Below are 21,945 nucleotides of genomic sequence, written 5' to 3'. Positions count from 1 at the left end.
GCAGTAACATTCTCCAGGTCAGATGCTCTTAACACTGGAGGGTCCACCCCGTTAATGGGAGGCCATACAATTTGGAAAAATGCTTGACCTAATGTTGAAGCTGGATTGATAATCCTATGGTACTGTTGGATCGGCGACATCCATGCACAAAGGTATGCTAGAAAGTCTGGAAATCATTTTTGCTGGATGCCTCTACCAGGGCTATCTAAATTGAGTCTATCCAGTTCTGTTTAGTGCTCATTATCAGCTATTTATAATTTGCACGGGCAGCCGGAAATTCTTCATGACCTCCCTTTTTTATGGCTTCAATAAGCTGGCCCTTTGCCTTCCTGCATGCCTTAGTGTACCATGTGGGAGACTGTGAAGAGGAAAAAATTCTATCATTTAGGGCCTTGGTGGAATGAAGCTTTAAGGCAGCAAACAGAGCAAAATTATAGTTTGGTAATAAGAAAGCACCACCGGGATTTTCAATAAGTGGTTTAGGTATAGCATTAAAACCAGAACAGAAGCCCGCTAATGTCCCCATATCAAAGCATAGTTTTGCCCATTTTATCCACTTCCTGCTATTATTCAGGCTAGCAAGTGTTTCAGATCTTTCACCCCAGATAGCAGGACCCCACAGAAAGGGCCCCACCAGTGTGAGGCTCAGTGCATTCTGTTCATTATCTTTCATGTAAGGATTTCACAATCAACTGCCAAATGTCGTAACTCAATATCCAATAGGACATAATCAATTCGACTTTGTGGAGAATCAGACACAAATGTGTGAGAACATATTAAATCAGATGGGAACCTCCCATTACATGCACGGATGCCATGGTTTAAAGTTAAAGTGAAAAGTTGCGTGCCTACAACAACCCAGGAGGGTAGCGGTTCACTCTTCAGCAGAGGTATACTTCGAGCCACGTCTTCCAACCCAAAGACAGAGGATTGGCCTTCCAATGGCTTTGGAGGTAGTGTTAAAGTCACCCGTGATTAAAAGTGGGAATCTATCTACAATCTTGGTTAGATGTTGGGCAAATAGTTGTAAAGTAGGAGATTCTTTGTTACATGGCACTGAATGGTTATAGACATTATACAAGTCAACATTGCACCTGTTACCACCCCTCAGAGACAGGCCCAGCATATTGTTTCAGTAAATATCCAACCTTTTTTACAGTTAAGTCTGATGTATTCTTAACCCATACAATGAGACCACCAGAAGGGCGCCCTGATTTAGATGGAATAGCTTTGATACTAAAGTTTGTGTATCCTAGTCTGAAGACATTTTTCCACAGCCCATGTTTCTTGTAGAACAATTATATAGTATGAATTAATGAACAACCCCCACTCAGGGTCCAGAATCCTACACTTCAGTCCTGCGATGTTCCCTGACAATAAACTAATTAAGTACAGTGACTCTTTAGAGGCAGGGAGGAACTATGCAGGAGTGATTGGTGGAGATTGTTGTAAAACAACGGAATCAGGGATAGGTAGATCCAGGGGGTGGATGTGCATATCAAGCAAATCAGTGGCAGTGAGTGTTGTTACAGGGCTAAATAAATAGCGATCAGACGGAACTGCAGTCATCATAGATGGACCTCTCATTTATTATGGGTTATTATACCCATGCATTTCCTGGGAAATCTCAGCTTGGACTGACTAAACAAATATTCCTGTTCCCCAAGCGTCAATCAATGTGTTCAAGATCTGAGAATGGCTATAACCTGTTACTGACTGGGTGAGTATTTCTACTCTGTTCCACTTCCCTGTCTCTTTTGAAACCTCCCCCAGGCAGTACTTTTGGATGGGGAGGGATAAAATGTTTATTTCAAAACCACAATGGGACAATGCCTATGCCTGACCAACCCCCCGCGAAAGCTAGTACCACAGTTAATTATTCATTCTGCAAGTTCAGAATTTTTACAGTTTACTGCGATACAGTCTCGGTTTATATTTTTGGGCGACACGCCCACCCACCCAACCCTTCTAATGAACAGAATGTCCTTGAACTTGTTGGGAAAGAGGAGGATTAGTCATCCTGGGATTGACGATGGGCTATAACTAGAGCAGAGTGTGAAGTGAGTGGTACGGCTATAGCCCCTGCTGTGGCTTGCGTAGAGGTCCTATGATGCTTCGTGCTGTCATGTAAGTTCCATAGCTGGGGTATTGAGATTTCCAAGTTGCTAAGTCTACCCAGAATTGGAGATAGGCTGGTAGTCAATAAGTCTTGGAATTTCCCAAAAAATTCAGCATAGAGACAGAGGCCCTCATTATGATTTCAGCGGCCTTTTGGAAACACCGCCAAAGTCACAGACACCCAAAGACCGCCAGTGCCGGTAGTCTAAAGACTGCTGTATTTGGAGTCACTCAAGAATTTCTACCCATTTAAGGGCAGAAATCCGACACTTATCAATAACACCCCCAGCATGTGCCAGAAAAGAGTCAAGGGTAGTGCCCTGGGTTTTTTGGTGAGAGCTTCCTTCTATCCTGGAAGCTTTAATTTTGCCATTGTCCGCATGCTAGATTCACCAGCCTGCCTAACCCTCAATAAACACTCACCACTTACAGCCAGGGAGTGAGGACCAAAGGTGAAGGCCAGTCAAGCCTCCTCTGGGCTATGATGGGCACAAGACTAGCCTGCCTGTGGCCCGTCACACGGCCAAGGCTCATCCTATGTGTGTCCTGTGCTGCTGGATGAAGGAGCAGCTTATATGCTCCCGATGGTGCATTGAGGACAGTTCCTGTCTCCAGGCAGGTCTCTGTGCAGTCTGGGGCCCACGGACCCCATTGAGATCGTCCCACGCTGTTGGATGAGGAACCAGCTTATATGTGCCCGATGGAGGGGTGAAGCCAGTCCCTGCATCCATGCAGGTCTTCGTACAGTGGCTACACTAAAGAAGGAGAAAAAAAAACACTCCACGAGGAGCTACAAAAGGCAAAACAAACCATGAAACCATGAACCCAGGTCAACAGCAATTCTATGACGGCGGACTTATGATGAAATGTTCGGTTCAAACTCATTTGATGCCGTCACCAAAACAGAAATGGAAAGTCTAACTTCTTCTAGAATACAGCACACTCCCACTGTCCCTACTAAAAAATATGTCAGTAGCTCAGATTGAAGATAATGCCACCCCATATGTTGCCTTTGACTCAAAACATAATGTTTTGAACAAAACAGGCATTGATGCAGCAGATCCCATAAAGATGACTCAGTAAAGACAAATCTGAAGAAGGTGGCTTCTAAAAGCAAAAGCCTTTGTTTTTTTTCTCAGATAAATATTGACAAGGGAGGTATTGGGGAGTACAAGAGGGATGTGTTGGCTGTAGTAAACCATAAGTTACTCATTTTCCTTAATGATACACAGATTAGGGGAATTGTTCATATCTACAAAGTCTCAGGTAAGGAATCATGGGAGGCACTGAGAAACAACTCTCTCATCTGGAATAGGGACAAAATCGGTCCCAGAATGGATTGGCACCCGGCTCCAAAGATGTTAGAATGGGTACACATCCCAGAATGGTCAGAAAATGACTGTATTGTCATTAGATGTGGAACACAAAACTTCCTCAAAGCTCTGCATTAAATATTGAAACTGTATAGGGGGATTTCTGAGCCATCGACTCACTTCCATGACTCTCATATGATTACAGTATGTGAGACTGATATAAACCTTATACAATCCTGATGCTCTTTGTGCATTTTTCTTATCTTCCTCTCAGCATTTTCTACTCAGGCTGTGCCAGGGTCGGACTGAAATCAAATCAACACTGGCAAAAATGATCAAGCCGGCTCCACTCCCTCCCTCACCCCTCTCTCTCCATCTCTCCCTCTCTTTCACACACTCTGTCCAATGACTCCAGCTCTTTAGGAATGGAATACATTGCCTGCCCGGCCATGAGCCAAGCTTTGATTTTATGCCCTCTTTCCACCTTCCCCTTCTTCACCAGATTCAATGTTAATCACATTCTAAAAATTATACCTGTTTCTTTATTGCTTTTCATATTCCTAGTAATAATTTTATTTTTGTGGATGTAAGTGGTGTTTCATAAAAAGAGTGATATTTCTCTTTTATTACTGATCAATGAAAGACTCCTAAAACTGAAAATGTTTATAATAAACTATTTTCCACATTTTAAGTGCTGTAAAAACAGATCTTACCATTACTTAGTTTCCGGTGTTTAATTTACCAGACTTAAAAAGATGGAAGGCTGGGTTAGTCTTGCTGGGATTCAAGCATGTGACATCCAGACCACCAGGATGTCAGCAGCTAGCATACAATCAACTGAACCATATTACCATTAATACAAAGAAGGTGGAAAAAGCTTTGTCAAGGGCCAGCACCCAATAACCTGAGTTGTAAGTAGAGTTGCCTCATTTTCATATTATCATATTGAAAAAAAGGAACACCAAACAGTCCAAACAGGAACCTGTGGTAATAAATGAAAACAGAACAGCGGTCCTTATAACATACTAAACGTACAAAAAACACAATCTGCAATATGTCTTTAAACGCTTTAAGATAATCACATTTTAGATACCATAAGACAGACACAAGGCAAATAACAGTGAGAGCAAAATGCCTCATGGTTACTGGATGCAAGGTATATGTAAATTCAACAAAGTAATTTTCTTCAGGAAACAACTGAGAAAATATCAAAATGGCGAGCTGTGAATAGTGTGAAGAAACAGTGCTTGGTGCTTAGGGTGATTCACATACAAACGTAATAGGAACTGAAACAGTGTGAACAATTTATGTGGCAAGAAAGTAGGACCTTGTTTTGTAACCAAACATTTCAGATAACAAATCAGATAACAAGCAAATCATTTCAGGTTGATATGACAAACTGTTGACAGTGTTTCGATCTAAGGATGCATTAGGGTCATCATCAGGACTAGGAATTTGTAGGGTGGCCTGACAAAGAAATGGGAGGATGTGCTGTCTGTCTTAATTATGTTAACTAAGACATCAAATTCAGCCTATAGAATGATAATTGGTCACCAAACCACTGGAGCTCATACAGGAACAGAGTGTCCTTCAGGAAGGTTAATTTAGGCTAGTCATCGGAAAATGGAACGGGCGAAGGACAGTAGATCAACAGTATCTGTATGGCGAGGAAGACGCAAGAGCCTGGTTTCTAATCTTGCCTTTCTCATTTGACTATAAATCATGTGAATCTGGGAATAGGGCCCCGTGAATAGCTGGACGCAGTCCAGTCTATTCACGGGAGCTCTCAGGCCAGATGTAGACGGCCTGGGAGACGATAGGTGGCTTGCTGGGTGGGGTTGGGACAGAGGGGAATGTATAAAGGGGGAGGGGTTGGGAGGGATCGACCTCTTTCGGCGCCATAATTGTCACGCTGCACGGAAATTGGCCGGGTGGAGGGACGGCATTTACCGGGCAGTAGTAGCAGGGCAGGCAAGTTTTTGGGCCCCCCGCTGGTGTAGCGAACACCGGGGGCATGTGTTGTTTTTTCATCCGGAGGATTTTGCTGTATTTACAGTTGCACATATTTCTGTGCCGGGCGCGCGTTTGAGAATGCGCGCATCAGAACGGCCCTGCTTAACACGGAGCATGGCCGGGGGCATGATATTGAAGCAGTCAAGGCCGCCTTAAGGATTTTGGGAGAAGCAGGGCACGGGGACCTCTTGAGGCCTGGCGTCCTGGATGATGTCTGGGTGGGCATGCCGCGCATGCCACATGCAGCGGCGTGGGGCGTGGGGCGTGGCAGCGGCGACTGCCACTTGTTTTTCCCCAGTGAAAGGGAACAGAAAAAAGGCAAAAAAGGTTGGGGCGCGGCGCCGCCGACACGCTCCTTTAGTGCGGCATCAGGGCCCCAAAGGGGAGCCCCAGTTGGGGTCAGAGCAGGAAGGTGGGGCCACAGAGGGGGAAGGACAGCAGAAGGATACAGCAGGCCCTTCAGGGGTGGAGGTGATGGGCCAGGGTACACCAGGCAAAACAGGGCAGTCGACAGTGGGACCAGTGGGGACGGAGCAGCCCCTTGACCTTACCCGGGTGGGGGCCATAGTGGCAGCGACCACCTTGGACACGCCAAGCAACACTGAGAACAGTGCAGGACAGGTGCTAAGGGCAGGCAAGGCAGTGGCAGTTAAGGGAAGTGCAGTTGGCACGGCAGGTAGTCCAGGTAATTTGAGCGGAGAGGGCTGTGCTGCGAGTTTTGGTTGCTCGCAACACAAAAAGGGGGCAGGCCACCAACCATTTGCAGATTGGGCGGCCGTGGATATTGAGACACGAATACTGGAGCAAAGGCAGTTGGTGGAAGAGACAGAACGCAGGTGGGAACAGTTATGTATTGCCAGGGGTGAGGCGGAGGGGAGGTCCAAGAAGGCAAAGAGGAAGGCTGGGGAGGCGGGAGGTTGCCCAGATAATTGTTCTTGGCCAGAAAAAGGTAGTTGGGTATGGATACCACAGGAAGAACAGGGGTTAGTGCAGGAGGCTGGTGCGGCCGGTGGGTCTAGCAGCGTGACGGCAGCGCCTAGCGCACACGGCCAGTCGCGGCGGAGAGAGTCGATGCCTGCATCGGAGGCAGGCAGAAAGGTGGCGAAGCCAACGGGGCGCACTACGGCTCCGGGACGTTGGTCAGAAGCAATAGAGGGGTCCCCGGCAGCTTTCTCTACACTGTGGGAACGCAAGAAGGACATGACTGGTTTGTGCCAGAGGGGTCTAAGTGGAGGGGCTGAATACTGCGTGGAGGAAGCGTGTGGAGTAAATGAAGGTATGGGGATAGATGGAGAAGTGGTGCTTGAGCTCGACTACAAGGAGGTGCTGGATGATTGGGAGGAAGGCGAGATTCAGGAAAAAGAGGTGAGAGAGGTACATGGGAAGGGGAAAGGGTGCAAGAGCGGCGCAACCCCCTCTGCTGTTTCTGTTTTACAGGTGCCTACGACAGGGCAAGGACACGTGGTGTCACACAAGGAGGGCGGCAGAGGCAAGCCGGCAACGGACGTTGGAGCGATGGTTCGGGGGCTACAAGGTAACGGAGAATGGTGGGCACCATGGGAGGCCAAGAAGGGTCCAGGGTGCGCTACCCGATATAAGTCAGTAGGGGTAGGGGAGGACTCAGTGCACCTTCATTTGGAGGTAGGAAGCAGTGTTGCAAGTGGAGCGGATAAGGGGATGGAGAAAGTAGAGGCAACTAAAGAGGAGGGTGAGGACAGAGGTGAGGAGGGCAGCAAAGAAGTTGAGGAAAAATGGTTGGCTGGACACAAGAAGAGGTTACCTTACATGGGTCTGGCGGTGCCTTCAGGGCCCCGTGTGGCCGAAAAGACGAAGGCAAGAATTTGGAAGCATGAGTATGTTGATGTTTTCAAACTTTTCAAAAAAGGAGGGTTCCAAGGAGGAAGAATGTGAATTGGCACAGAGGCCCAGAGTCCAGATTACCATGGAAAATTGGACTTCGGCTTTTCTCATTTATGCCAGTATATATTGTGAGAGATACCTTGACCGGGCAATTGCCATGTTTAAATACATGGACATAATCAGAAAAGCTCAACTACATTTTGGGGTTTTTGCCTGGTTGAACCACGACGAGGAGTTCCGAGCCAGAGTTAGTATTAACCCGGAGAAGCCAGGGGGAGATGTGGACTCTGAGTTATGGATGCAATGGATGGCATCGTCGCATTCGGCGGCATCGACACATACTGCTAGTGGTCTCCCAGTAGTGTAGAAGTCTTTTCAGCAGTGTCTCGCTCAGGGAGGGGCGGGAGTACCTCAGAGAACGCAGGGAGTTACATCTGGAGCCTGTTGGAATTTCAACAAGGGATTCTGCTCTAGGCACCCTTGTAGGTTTAAGCACGAGTGTTCTAAATGTGGGGGTAAGCATCCAGTCACGCAGTGTTTCGCACTCAATTGTCCCGCACAACACTGGAGAGCGGCAAAGGGGTAGAGAGAGCCATGGCGCTACTGCACTGAAGGGCACATACTCCAATTAGACTTGAGTCATTATTGCACTGGCTGCGTGTGTACCCTGACACGGACACAGCGCTCAAATTGGAATGGGGTTTTAGAGAGGGGTTTCGAGTGGGATACCAGGGTCTGCGGCAGAAGAGATGGTCTGAGAACCTGCAGTCAGCAAAAGCTATGCCGGAGGTAGTGTCAGAGAAATTGCAGAAGGAGGTAGCGGAAGGTAGGTTTGCGGGCACCTTTTACGGGTGGCCCTTGGAGGACCTGATGATCTCACCTTTGGGAGTAGTGCAAAAAAGAGGAGGGGGAGTTTAGGCTGATACACCATTTGTCTTGGCCTAGGGGGCGTCGGTGAATGACTTCATCGCACCAGAAGATACCAAGGTGGTATACGCCACAGTGGATGATGCCATCCGGATCATCCGGGGGTGTGGAAGGCAGGCAGAAATGGCAAAATGTGACATCAAAGCAGCTTTTCGTCTGCTTCCGATTCATCCAGAGGATTTCTCTTTGCTAGGAATGCAAATGGGGAGGGGTCAATATATGTGGATAGAGTCCTTCCTATGGGGTTTGCGATTTCTTGTGCCCTTTTCGAAGCCTTCAGTACGTTCTTGCAGTGGGTTTTTGTGCAACGGAGTGGGCACCGGACGGTGTCACACTACCTGGATGATTTCCTTTTTGTGGGAACAGTGCAGTCAGGTTCTTGTGGCAGGGCTCTTAGGCTTTTCGAACAGATGGCTCAGGATTTCGGTGTACCTCTGGCGCCAGAGAAAACTGAGGGACCCAGTTGTGTGTTGACCTTTTTGGGGATTAAATTAGACACAACGGTCTAAATGGCTCGTTTGCCAGCGGAAAAGGTGGGGGAGATGCTGTCTTTCTTAAAGGAGGTCAGGATGAGGCGCAAAATTGAACTTTGAGTGGCACAACAACTGCTGGGTTACCTACATTTTGCATGTCGGGTTGTCCGTGGTGGCAGGACTTTCTGTAGGCGCATGGGCCTAGCGATGTCGGGGGCATCGCCCCCGCATCACAGGATAAGCTTGACGGTTGGATTGCGGGAGGACATCAGGATTTGGGAAATCTTTTTGACACAATTTAATGGGATCTCCATGGCTTTCCGAGAGGAGGATACAGTGTGGCTGATGGAGATTTTTTCGAATGCGGCTGGGGCAGTTGGTTTTGGTCTTTTCTGGGATGGGCGCTGGTGTGCGGAGTCCTGGCCTGTGCAATGGCTCAGTCAAGGTAGGAGCATTGTTTTCTTGGAATTTTTTCCTCTGCTGGTGGTGCTGGCAGTTTGAGGCAATGAATTGGCAAACAGGACGGTGATTTTTCATGTGGATAATTTGACAGTGGTGGAGTTGGTCAACAATCAGAAAGCAAGGGATGTGTGAGTACTGAAATTGCTTTGAATTTTTATGTTGCGATGTTTGACTCTGAACATAATATTTAAGGCAGCACACATTCCTGGGGTAAACAACTCCATCGCAGATTCTTTATCTCGTTTGCAGTGGCAACGTTTCCGAAAATTGGCACCCGGCGCGGACGAATGCAAGACAGCAGTCCCGCCGGACATTTGGGAGTAGGGGGCGTCATGGTCAGGAGACTGGTGGGGAGGTCACTGGCAGAATCCACCCTCAGGAGTTACCGCCTGGCGTGGTTGGAGTTTCAGGATTTTGAAGTGTATAAGGGGCATTTTTGGAGCCAGGAGCGGGTGGTATTGGAGGCGCGAGTCATGCGCTTTGCTCTGTTTTTGATTCGCAAAGGTTTATCGCCTACTACGATTGGTGGCAAGCTGGCAGGAGTGTCTTTTTACAGGAAGTAGTTTTTTGGTTGGGATCCGGCTAAGAATTATATTCTGGGGAAAATGCTGAAGGGTTGGGGGAGAGTTTGCTCCAGTTCAGTTTCGGTTCGGGAAACTATTACTTTCGATTTGCTGTTAGAAATTCTGCATGTTTTGCCGGTGTGTTATTTTAATGCAAATGAGGTGGCACTATTCAGGCTATGTATGATATGGATGTTTTTTGGGGTGTTTCGAGTGTCTGAATTGTTGGGGGTGGGCAAAGCATGCGGGGTAAGAAGAGGTGAGGTGCGGCGCACAGGAGGCATATTGGGGATATGGCCGAGGCGCTCAAAAACAGATCAGTTGGGCAAGGGTAAGTGGATTTAGCTGGAAGCAGGGGGAATTTTGGAAGCCTACCCGGTGCGAGAATGGGACAAGTTTGTTGCATGCTGTGAATTTCAGGAGGAGTAGGTTTTCCAGCATAAGAATGGCACCAAGGTTACAGCTTTTCAGTTGCTGTGTGTTTTGAGGATGGCTTTGAGGCGATTGAGAAAGCAGGCGTGTAACTTTAGCACACACTCTTTTCGAATAGGGGCATCAACAGAGGCAGCCAGGTTGGGTTGGACTGGGATAAGATCAGGCGCATCGGCCGATGGCGCTCAAAGTGCTGCAAATGTTATGTCAGAACATAGTTAGTTCAGGGAAGAGTGTGGTTTTTAGTAGGCTAGGGGCAGTGAACGGGGGGCAGGGGGTTATGTGCAGGAAGGCTAATTTTGTTTCTCGTTTCAGGTTGTGTGAAGGGCCCGGAACTTATGAAGTCAATCATGTGGCTGGTGGGACACTCTTTCATGCACTGGGCGGCCAAGTATGCGGAAAAACAGATCTACGGACGATCTTTGGGACTGCTGAGTAGCCGGCACGAAGTGCTGTGGTGGGGGAAGAGCGGCATGAGGTGGGGTAATCTGCTTCCTTTTATCACTTCCTGTTGCCCACTTGGGGATTTCCGGATATGATGGTCATACACCTTGGGGAAAATTATTTGGTACGTCTTTCAGGGCTCACCCTACTGCAACACATGCAGCGAGATCTGGTCATGATGAGGAGCAACATGCATGAGACTTGCTTGGTGTGGACAGAGTTCGTGCCACGAAGGATATGGAGTGGGGCGCAGAAGCATCGGGCAATTGAGAGCAAGGAGAAAGCTCAACAGGGCCATGCAAGTTTTTTGCGGAGAACATGACATTAAGGTTTTGAGGCACGAAGGTTTGAAGGAGGAAGAGCAGGTGCTTTTCAGGAGTGATGGTGTGCAACTCTCCTATATGGGGAATGCACATTATTTGATGGAGCTGCGTTTTTTGCTCACAAATTTGTGGCGTGAAAGTTTTTGGCGGGGACCATGAAGGGTGAAACATGAGTTGCAGTGGGTTCGCTTGTGGGGCAGCAAAACGCCAAGTGGGTTTTTGCTGATTGGCAGTGGATGGGGGATGGTGGAGAGTCAGATGTGGGCTTGTCCACCCTTCCGGGGGGGGAGAAAGAAGCAGAGGGAGGATGACAGACGGTGGGGCGGTCAGAGTCAGGCAAGGGGTAAAAGGGGAAAGGGAGATGCGTGGAAATAGAAGTGGACTTGGTGAGATGCGAAGGATAAGTGGAGGTTTGAAACGCGAATGGACGAAAGGGAATTACAAGGTTAAAATAAAGGTATAAAGGTTCTTATACAGTTCTGTTTGTATTTTAAATGTTATGATCTTTGAGCAAGCCTGTCCTAATAAATGGCCTTTTACACTAAAGGAGGGTGTCGGAGTCTATGTCCCGAAGTCAGTTCATTTTCCTTTGCTTAAAATTGCAAATGTAGTTTTAGTGACATTTAATGCAACTGTAAATATATGACATGTAATGTCACTATAAAAAAGCGAACACCTTGTTGAAATGCTGCACTCTGTTGCTCTCCAGTTAGGTATGTCCTATAAAATACGAATACATAATTAGAATCCCAATAATACTCCTTTGCATTAAAGACCAACTTTGATTATACTAGGGGGCATATTTATACTCCGTTTGCGCCGGATTTGCGTCGTTTTTTTTAACGCAAATTCAACGCAAAACAAACTCCATATTTATACTCTGGCGTTAGACGCGTCTAGCACCAAAGTCCATGGAGTTTGCGTAATTTTTTAGCGTGGACACCTACTTTGCGTTAATGATATGCAAGGTAGGCGTTCCCGTCTAAAAAAGTGACTCCGAGGCATGTGCGCCGTATTTACACTCCCGGGCAAAAATGACGCCCGGGAGTGGGCGGGTCAAAAAAAATGACGTCCAGCCACTTTTGCGTCGTTTTTTAGCGCCTGGTCAGGGCAGGCGTTAAGGGACCTGTGGGCTCGGAAGGAGCCCAGAGGTGCCCTCCCATGCCCCCAGGGACCCCCCCTGTCACCCTTGCCCACCCCAGGAGGACGCCTAAGGATGGAGGGACCCATCCGAGGGAACATAAGGTAAGTTCAGGTAAGTAATTTTTTTTATTTTTTTGTGGCATAGGGGGGCCTGATTTGTGCCCCCCTACATGCCACTATGCCCAATGACCATGCCCAGGGGAAAGAAGTCCCCTGGGCATGGCCATTGGGCAAGGGGGCATGACTCCTGTCTTTGCTAAGACAGGAGTCATTTAAATGGGGGTTGGGAGTCAAAAAAAATTGCGCAAATCGGGTTGAGGTGAAAATTTTTCCTCAGCCTGACTTGCCCCATTTTTTGGCGCCCAAGCTCCATATTCCCCTACGCCGGCGCTGCCTGGTGTACGTCATTTTTTTGACGCACACCAGGCAGCTCCGCCGGCTAACGTCATTGAATAAATACGGCGCCCGCAAGGCGCTTCAGAATGGCGTTAGCCGCCGTTAGATTATTTGACGCACAACTGCATTGGCGCAGTTGTGCGTCGAAAAGTATAAATATGGCCCTAGGTTTCTTTTTAAATAAACAACATAGACCTAGAAGACAACATACAGCTTTGCTCAGTGCAGGAGATAATTTAGCAATAACGACTGTGAAATTCAGGATCGTAGCTTGGTCAGTAAAACTTGTGGGAGGAGTGGGACTTCAGATTGCCCAACAATCAGGATTGCACATAATTATATAATATATATTTTATGGGACAAACAGGGCGCAGGACAGGGGCTTAGGGACAGCGAAAAGGGAGCGGAAAGCACATGGGTTGGAGTACTAAGTGAGAAAAAGCACATAATTTCGTGAAATAAGCAACATTTTTTCAGTGTTTCCAAACAGACAGAGGAAAAGAGAGTGTGTAACAATTACTGGTGAAATCCGACAGACACACCAACATGCCCGACTGAAAGCACCTGCCCCCAACTTTTGTATAAAAAAATACATTTATTAGGGAGGTGTAGCACTCCAACCCCTCCCATTGCCATGTGAATTGGTATATAAACACTGACTCCTGCATGCTGTTCCCCATTCTATAATGGCCTACAGGTGATCAAATTGTGATCCCACGGTAATTCTGCAATCAGGTTTTAATACATGTCCCCAGTATTGGTAATATGGGTTGCACCCAAATCACAAGTCCTCTCTAAAGGCGGCCTAAACCAGGGTAAACACCTCATCTTGAAGTATGCTCCAGCACTCTAACAATATTAATGACGATTTAGACTGTACCTCAGCGAAAAAAGTGAAACATGTCAAATTATCTTCCTCATGCCCACGGTCTGTATATGAGCCCTGGATACAAGCGGGGGCAGGGGTTTGGATTAATCACATTCACTGTGCAAATAAGTACTAGTGTAGGAGAGCGGAAGCGTTGTGTGATAATTATCACCCTGATGTTTTGCTCTGACAAGTTTGCAAGCTCAATCCTGATAAAATGTATCGGGGTCAAAGGTCCCAGACAAAAGGCAAACCATGAAGAAACCTTTGAGTTAAATACTGATGCTGCATCACTTGTCTAATTTCCATCGGAAAACTAAAATCTGCACTTTATTCTCCCCAAAATCAGAATATGTGAAATTACTACAACTGATAAGTTGTGAACATCTCGGTGTCACATTTTATTGGACGGCATAATTATCACATTCGAAAAAAGCACACTGGTTATTAGCACGTACATTAGTCTAATTTTGAGGACAATAATGGAGAATCCGCTGTAAAATCGTCTGTAGCATATTCATCTTATTACGAGTTAGAAAAGGAGTGCCCAATGTAGGGCCAGATTTGCCTGATCCATAACAAAGTTTCAGGATATCCACATACAATAAATGAACACAATAAACCTAACTGAACTAAAACTACCTAGTCAGGGCAAATCCTGTAAATATGGCATGATTTCGACTTTCTTGGATCGACCTGCACACTCCGAGTTAGATGGATGGAAGATGTACTGCTGATCGAAACTCCTTCAGCTCTGGCTTCTTCATCTACCTATATGTTGAGGCAAGTCCACCAGAAATGCTTGTTCAGTGGCTTGATCCAGAGTAGCTCACACACTGACCATTTTCCGTGGAGATAAGATAGCAAGAGATCACAATAGGACCAGCGGCAGAGTTTCACATAAATGTAAGGTTAGTCTCCTAGACATGCTGGGAAAAAAACTCAGTTAATTAGGGAGAACACACACATCTTATGTGCTGTTGGCATTTGTACAATGCAGAGTTAGTCATTAATAAGGCTATCTGGCTCTGGTGTCTCTCTGAGCGTGCCTCAGCATGGAAGCGGGCCATGTTTCCTTGGACAATGGGATGTCCAAAAGTACCTTGACAAGACAGATGAATAGGTAATTCACTCATCTTTTAGAATTCATTGGGCTTTGATTATGACTGATCCTGAAAGGCATACAATAATTATCTCACTGAAAAAGATCTTAGGGGCCATATGTATGAAAACTGGGGTCTGCGAATCGCAAAATGCGATTATTAGGTAATCTCTATTTCCGAGTTGCAATTGGCTATGTTACAAAATTGCGATTCGGAATTAGCGATTTCTTGAAAATCGCTATTTGTGCTTTGCGAGGACCATTTACCAAATCGCAATTTGCGGTTTTTTGATGCATCTATTTGCGATTTGGATTTTGCGATTCGCATTTTGCACCTCGCAATTTCCTACTAGAAATACTGAATCTCAAAATGCGATTCGCAAAACCAGGTCGCACCGCAAAAAATCAAACATTTTGCGATTTCTTATTTTTGGTCTGCGAATGCCTTTCATGTATCGCAGACCACGTTTTTGCACTCGCAAACGGCCGAATTTACCGATTCACACCATTTGCGAGTGCAAAAATATTTAATACATCTGGCCCTTAGACCGTTGTGACCGGAATCTAGAGAGCGTGTTAAGTGTAATCTATTACATGTGTAGCACCTTCAAAATGGTAAATAACACACCGATTTTGGTGCTTCCACATCAAATCTTCATATACCAGTATTTATGTGGCATTCCACTCGAATATGTCACCAAGTCTGACCAAACTATATGTTCCTAGGACAAATTGTGGGTATAGAGACGTTATTGCTCCTGGTAATTACTGAGTGCGGTAAACTCCACCAAAATCACATTTCAGACTTTAGCACTAAAAGAACTTTGCTCAAGGGTTGGAATTATCCCATTAACTTTCATTCACTGGCCTACACATTGGTTTTACATGGATGTTGAGGTGTGGTGGGAAGAAAAATTATATTTCTATAAAATGATAAAGGAGTGCTTCATATTTGAGCTTTTCTGCGGCCTTCTTGTCTTCTGATGTGACAATTTTGATTTTTTAAGATGCACAACGCGTGCACATGGTACAAGCACAGAGGGAATTATCATTGAATCTTCATGTTTGAAGAATATGTTGTTGATGTTCAAATGTGTAACCTTGGAAATGGCCTTCATAAGGATGAAACACTTGTTGGCTGCCAGCAGCTGTTTATGTAATTTGTCCACAAGCATACATTCAATCAAGAAACGAGAAGAAAATAAACAGAACATAAAATCTGAGTACACATCATGAACTGGGTACAGAACATTCCAGATTATTACCAAAAACATCTTGGAATGTTTTGACGGTGCACAAGCTGTAGAGTATGATACTGACTACGGATATCTGGTTACTGCCCTTCTAAAATAAGGTCTGACTGACCAGCCAAGTCCCCTTCCTGCCTTTGACCCTTTCTTGTAAGTACAATCTGTATTTTAGATCCCAGAGCACCTTGCTGTGTTATGTTTAATAGAGGCTGCATCTTTCTTCCTTAGTTAACCATGCTTCTAAATAATGTAATTCATTAGCTCTGGTGTTAGTCAAAACCTTTTGCTCTGAGTAAACGTGTAAGTGTAATATTATCACAAATAGGGGCTGTCAGCCAGCCCTCTCCATCCATTGGTCTGTTAGTGTGTCATTCATATTTGTTTCTGCCCACTACGAAATTAGGTTGGCAAAGCACACCCTTCTGGTAATTCAAAGAAATAAATATAATGCCTCTTTGTCAATTTAATTGTGGGCATGAGGGTATCGCCTTACGATAATGGGGGTTAACACAAATGAACCAGTTGCACTGACCCCTCCCGGGAGCAACATCCCCTTCTCGCTCTACTGAAAATCGCAGATCAGGATTTATAGTCAAATTACTTCTCTGTTCCCTTGAATGATTCCTTAATTTTGGTGAACACACTTCAACTGTGAGGTAAGTTTCTCAACAAATTTAATGATCACCAAAACGTATTAAATTACACCCTTGTGTACATGGTTTAAAGCATCCCATGTAATATTAAAGGTATACACCTAACATTCAATAATCCCAAAACATTTCGAGCTGGGCCCTTCTTCAGGGAATATGGCTTCCTAAGAAGCAAAGAATGAATAATAAAAAGAAATGGAGTACTTAGGACCTAAAATACATGGTCAAAATTAAATGAACAGGTACGCAAACATCAAGAGGAAGGTGATATGGAATATCCCAGAGGAGTGAATAGAAAATCACATAGCATTCATCCAAGTACGCAAGACTGAATCCTTTGTGAAGAGATCCATTAATAATGACCGCAAGTGCATTATCTGTAGGAGACAAGTGACAGGCACATATGTGTGATCAATCTCAAAATACGTGTGTATCATACAGTTATCTGACCCATGGCAAAGTGGTTCCACATTCACTTCCATTGCTATGTGTTTGTAAAAAGTTGTAACCCATGTCACTAAATTTATTGCCCATCAGGTCAGAATCTTTACAGGTCCAAAATGAATAAAACCTCACTTAGACATGTCCGTGTTAATAAAAAATGTGAGCCAAACCAAAGAGAGTGCTGCAACACAAGTCATAGAGACAATAAGAAGCAGACACAATACTATTCAGAGGAGCACTGAAGCTGTTAGCGCGTCTGACCTCATTTGGCTTTTTATCTTTAATTTATAAGGGGATGCGTTAGAGGTTCAATGGACCTTTTGACTGTGCTTAGAGGAAATCCCACCATAAGACTCTTTTCCAGTACAAATCAATAACAATAGCAATCAATAGTATCAATAATCTTTGAAGTCAGTAATTCCACACACCATGACCCTTTTGGCCATGAATAACCACACCCTTATGTAAAAGATAAAGGGGGTCATTCTGACCCTGGCGGTCTTGGACCGCCAGGGCCACGAATGACGGAAGCACCGCCAACAGGCTGGCGGTGCTTCAATCCCCATTCCGACCGCGGCGGTAAAGCTGCGGTCGGATTGCCGGGGCCGGCGGTCATCCGCCGTTTTTGCCCCGGCTGGGAGAATCCGCCAGGGCAGCACTGCCCTGGGGATTCTGACCCCCGTACCGCCAGCCTGTTTCGGTAATGCCGGTAATGGGTGTCCTGGGGCCCCTGGGGGCCCCTGCACTGCCCATGCCACTGGCATGGGCATTGCAGGGGCACCCTAACAGGGCCCCGGCCTGCTTTTCACTGTCTGCATGGCAGACAGTGAAAAGCGCGACAGGTGCAACTGCACCCGTCGCACTGCCGCAACACCGCCGGCTCCATTCGGAGCCGGCTCCTGTGTAGCGGCCTCATTCCTGCTGGGCCGGCGGGCGCTAACTTGGTTAGCGACCGCCGGCCCAGCGGGAATGTCAGAATGGGGGCCGCGGAATTTTGGCCGTGTGGCGGCCAAATGGCGGTTTCTGCCTGGCGGGCAGCAGTAGCCGCCCGCCAGATCTGGAATCACCCCCAAAATGTTTATTTCCTTATATTAACAATGCTAATATCACGTAACTTAGTCTCAAAATCAGATGATAAACATATTGAAACAACACTTGTTGACCAAATCTTCTAAATAATCTCAATTTAATCAGTGCATGGACCAATACAGCTAGAGTTACAGTACAGATCTATAGCAAGAATAACTGTGCAATAGAAATAGCATACATTTAGATTCAGCAAAGAAACTTCATCGACTGTTGTTAATAATTAACAAACATCTTCTATGAGTCTCCTAGCTAACCTTCTGATTAGAATAGCATGTTTGGGCTTCATGCAAATCAATTTAATCAACACAAATTTGGAAAAACATCTAACTATGGCTCTATCAAAATTAGCGGTTGGTAGCTAGGAACAAAAGACAAATTACATCAAACAATAACATTTGGTTAATACCTCTCCTCGGTATGGATCAGCAAGCTGCGACAGTCTTCATCAATTGGACATCAGTTTGGTCAGCATCGGACCATGAAAGGAAAGGGTTCAAAACAAGGGACTCTAAGCTATCTGAACCACTGGTGAAGCATAGTTTAAGGATCAGCATTCAGCATCAAAAATGTAAGCATTAAAGTTAGAGATAGAATTCTCTAAGTAAAGGAATCAAATACGAATAAGCATGGAAGGTGAAAATGATCGGAATGCCGCGCATCTCTCTGTGCAGTCGGGATAAGTTAAAATTCTCTAGAACTCTTCCCACATTGCCATTGGTCAAGGAATCATACATTTACATTTAGTCCAATGAAAGTAGAACTTCAAATCTAATATATAACTAACATGTCTTTCACACGTCGATGATTGGCTCCTCTTCTCCTGTTCCCCTCATCATACTTGTCAGGTAACAATTTTGTACCTCTTTGTCGTTCAGTCAGGGCATCCCCTGTTAGTTACTGGGAACATCGCTTTGACACACACTAAACTCTACAGTGTATTGATAGCTAATACAGTATATTCTAACAAGCAGCTCTCACAGGAAAGAAAACATTTACTAGTGTTTGGTCAACGCGGTGAAACAATGCAAGTATTCAGTTTGTTAAACAGCCGTTTTATGTGTATTATTTAAACAGTACAACTTAACATGAGGATGTGCAACTAGGCCCAAGACCTCGCTAACTAAAGGCCTACAATAAATAAAGCACATACACAATACGTAATCATTAATATAACATACTACTACATTAATCTAAACATGAGCACATCATATCACATTAATGAGCAATTAATAAAGGACACTTCGTGATTACTGACGGCCACTGAAGTAGGCGCATTTTTCCAAGTTGTGCATTATTTTCTATATTAATTCATTTTCTATGTAGATTCAGCATTCAGAATATTTGAATGTTTACTAGTAAAAATTCAGTTTTCACAAAGCTCATACATGCACTTACCATGACTGGCGGCATTTACAGTGGGCGCCATCTTTGTGGTATTTAAATATCCTGAATAATCTCCATAATAAAGGAACTATGGTCCATATGTAGGAAAGCTTTTTCCCATAGACACAGAATGGGTAAAATCCTATCGTACATCTGGCCCTATGTCCCTAGTAGGGAAGCCCAGGATCTTAGTGGTGAGTGAGCACCATGATTAAGCATCTCTCTGTGTGCTCAATGTGCCCCGAACTGAAATACAAAGAGAAGGAAAAGAGAAATGAAAATAAAATAAACTCAAAGGCTGATAGAAACCTTTGAATTCGATCCCCCGCTGTGATGCAGAAATCAATCTATAACTCCATCATAACAAAAAGGAAAAGACTGCCTTAACTTGAATCTCCCATGTAACTTGCTTGGCGCTAAAGTGATATTGTAACATAATTACTACAATAATCACTGAACATACTACCAATCTATAGTTACAATCCTGTCTAATGTATTCTAGTGAAGTGGTAACGTGCTGATGAACATGTTTGCAGTATTTTACTCCTTGTCTCTTATGTTACCTGCTTGGAACTGTATGATATTGCAACAAAGAGGGGTCAGCCCAGGGTGGACACGTAGTCAGTCACCTGGGGATCCTCTCTGGCTAGTTGGTTTCTCTGGACACGGGCCCGGGGCATCGGGTGCAGAGTAGTTGGACTCACGCTTCTGGAGTGAGGTGAGAGTCCCTTTAAAGATGGTTTCTTAGTCTTCTTTTTGGACAGGTCTGCTGTCCATGGGAGTTTCTTGGTCCTCTGTGGTGCAGGCAGTCGTGTGGAGGCTTTTCAGGGGTCGCTGGTCCTGCAGAACATGTTGCTTCTTTTCTTGCAGCTTTTTGAAGCCAGAGACGGGTCGGTAGGGCTTGGGCCGAGCCAGTTGTTGCCTCCTTCTCTTCTCTGCAGGGTTTTCAGCTCAGCAGTCCTTCTTATTTCTTAAAGTTGGCAGGAATCTGAAGAGCTGGGTTCATGGTCGCCCCTAAATACTAAATTTAGGGGTGTGTTAGGGTCAGGGGCAGTAGCCAATGGCTACTGTCCCTGAGGGTGGTTACACCGTCCTTGTGCCCACTCCCTCTGGGGAGGGGGGACACATCCCTACCCCTATTGGCCCTAATCCTCTAAAGCAAGATGGAGTATTTCTCAAGGAGGGGGTCACTTAAGCACTAGACACCTTAGGGGTGGTCCTGGCTGAAGGGGTGACTCCTCCTTGTTTTTCTCATTATCCTTCTGGACTTGCCGCCAAAAAGTGGGGGCTTGTCCGGGTGCGGGCATCTCTACTAGTTGAGGTGCCCTGGGGCACTGTAACACCAGGCGTGAGCCTTTGAGGCTCACCGGCAGGTGTTACTGTTCCTGCAGGGGGAGGTGAGAAGCACCTCCACCCAGGACAGGCTTTGTTTCTGACCACAGAGTGCACAAAGGCACACCCCCCATGTGGTCAAAAACTCTTCTGGAAGTGGCATGCAGGCACAGACCAGTCAGCATTACACTAGCAGTTGGGCTAACATGAAGGGGCATCTCTAAGATGCCCTCTGTGTGCATTTTTCAATAAATTCCACACTGGCATCAGTTTGGGTTTATTGTGCTGAGAAGTTTGATACCAAACTTGCTAGTATTCAGTGTAGTCATTATGGAGTTCGTAATGACAACTCTTAGACCAAATACTCAGTATGGCTACCCTGCACTAACAATGTCTAAGAATTGACTTAGACACCGTAGGGGCATAGTGCTCATGCAGCTATGCCCTCACCTGTGGTATGATGCACACTGCCTTAGGGCTGAAAGGCCTGCTAGAGGGGTGACTTACCTATACCACAGGCATTGGTTTGTGGGTATGGCACCCTGAGGGGAGTGCCATGTCGACTTTGTCTTTTCTCCCCACTAGCACACACAAGCTGCAAAGCAGTGTGCATGTACTGAGTGAGGGGTCCCTGAGGGTGGCATAGTACATGCTGCAGCCCTTAGGGACCATCCCTGATGACAGGGCCCTTGGTACCAGGAGTATATTTTGCAAGGGACTTAACTGTGTGCCAAGGCTGTTCCAATTCTGGAACCAAAGGTACAGTTTTAGGGAAAGAACACTGGTGCTGGGGCCTAGTAAATCAAACTCCAAAATGAATAAGTTTCAAAGCTTTATTACAATCCCAAAATTAAATGTTACATATATGGTGTGCAAAACTAAGTTATAAACTTACATATAAACTATTGGCTGTCCAAAATGTCTAAAAATACTATTAAACACTCCAAAAGAATAACAGAAATCAGCAGAACTACAAAATGCACATCAATTTCAGATTTCGAAGCAGATGATGGTGACATCAGTAAATCATCAAATACAGTGTTTGCATTCAGATTTCAGGGTTGGGCCATCCCTACCACTAAGATAAATTTAGACTTGCATGTGTGGGAATGGGCTAACACATTCGGGTAAAAGCAAATAGGAAAGACAAAAATGATTTGGAAAAATTAATCAAACTGAGGCAGCTCACTATAAATATATGCTGGTGCAAGGACCTAAGCTAAAAAGGAAACAAAAAACTAATTTTATTATACCGCTCCTTATGGGACCGCAGACAGGAATACCTTATCAGCAAGAATAGTCACTTTCTCCCGACGTCAGTTGACAGCAGCATTAGGACAGTGCAGAACACAGGCTGCAC

Source organism: Pleurodeles waltl, chromosome 11, assembly GCF_031143425.1.
Source record: "Pleurodeles waltl isolate 20211129_DDA chromosome 11, aPleWal1.hap1.20221129, whole genome shotgun sequence".
NCBI lineage: Eukaryota > Metazoa > Chordata > Amphibia > Caudata > Salamandridae > Pleurodeles > Pleurodeles waltl.
This window is presented reverse-complemented; position numbering follows the sequence as displayed.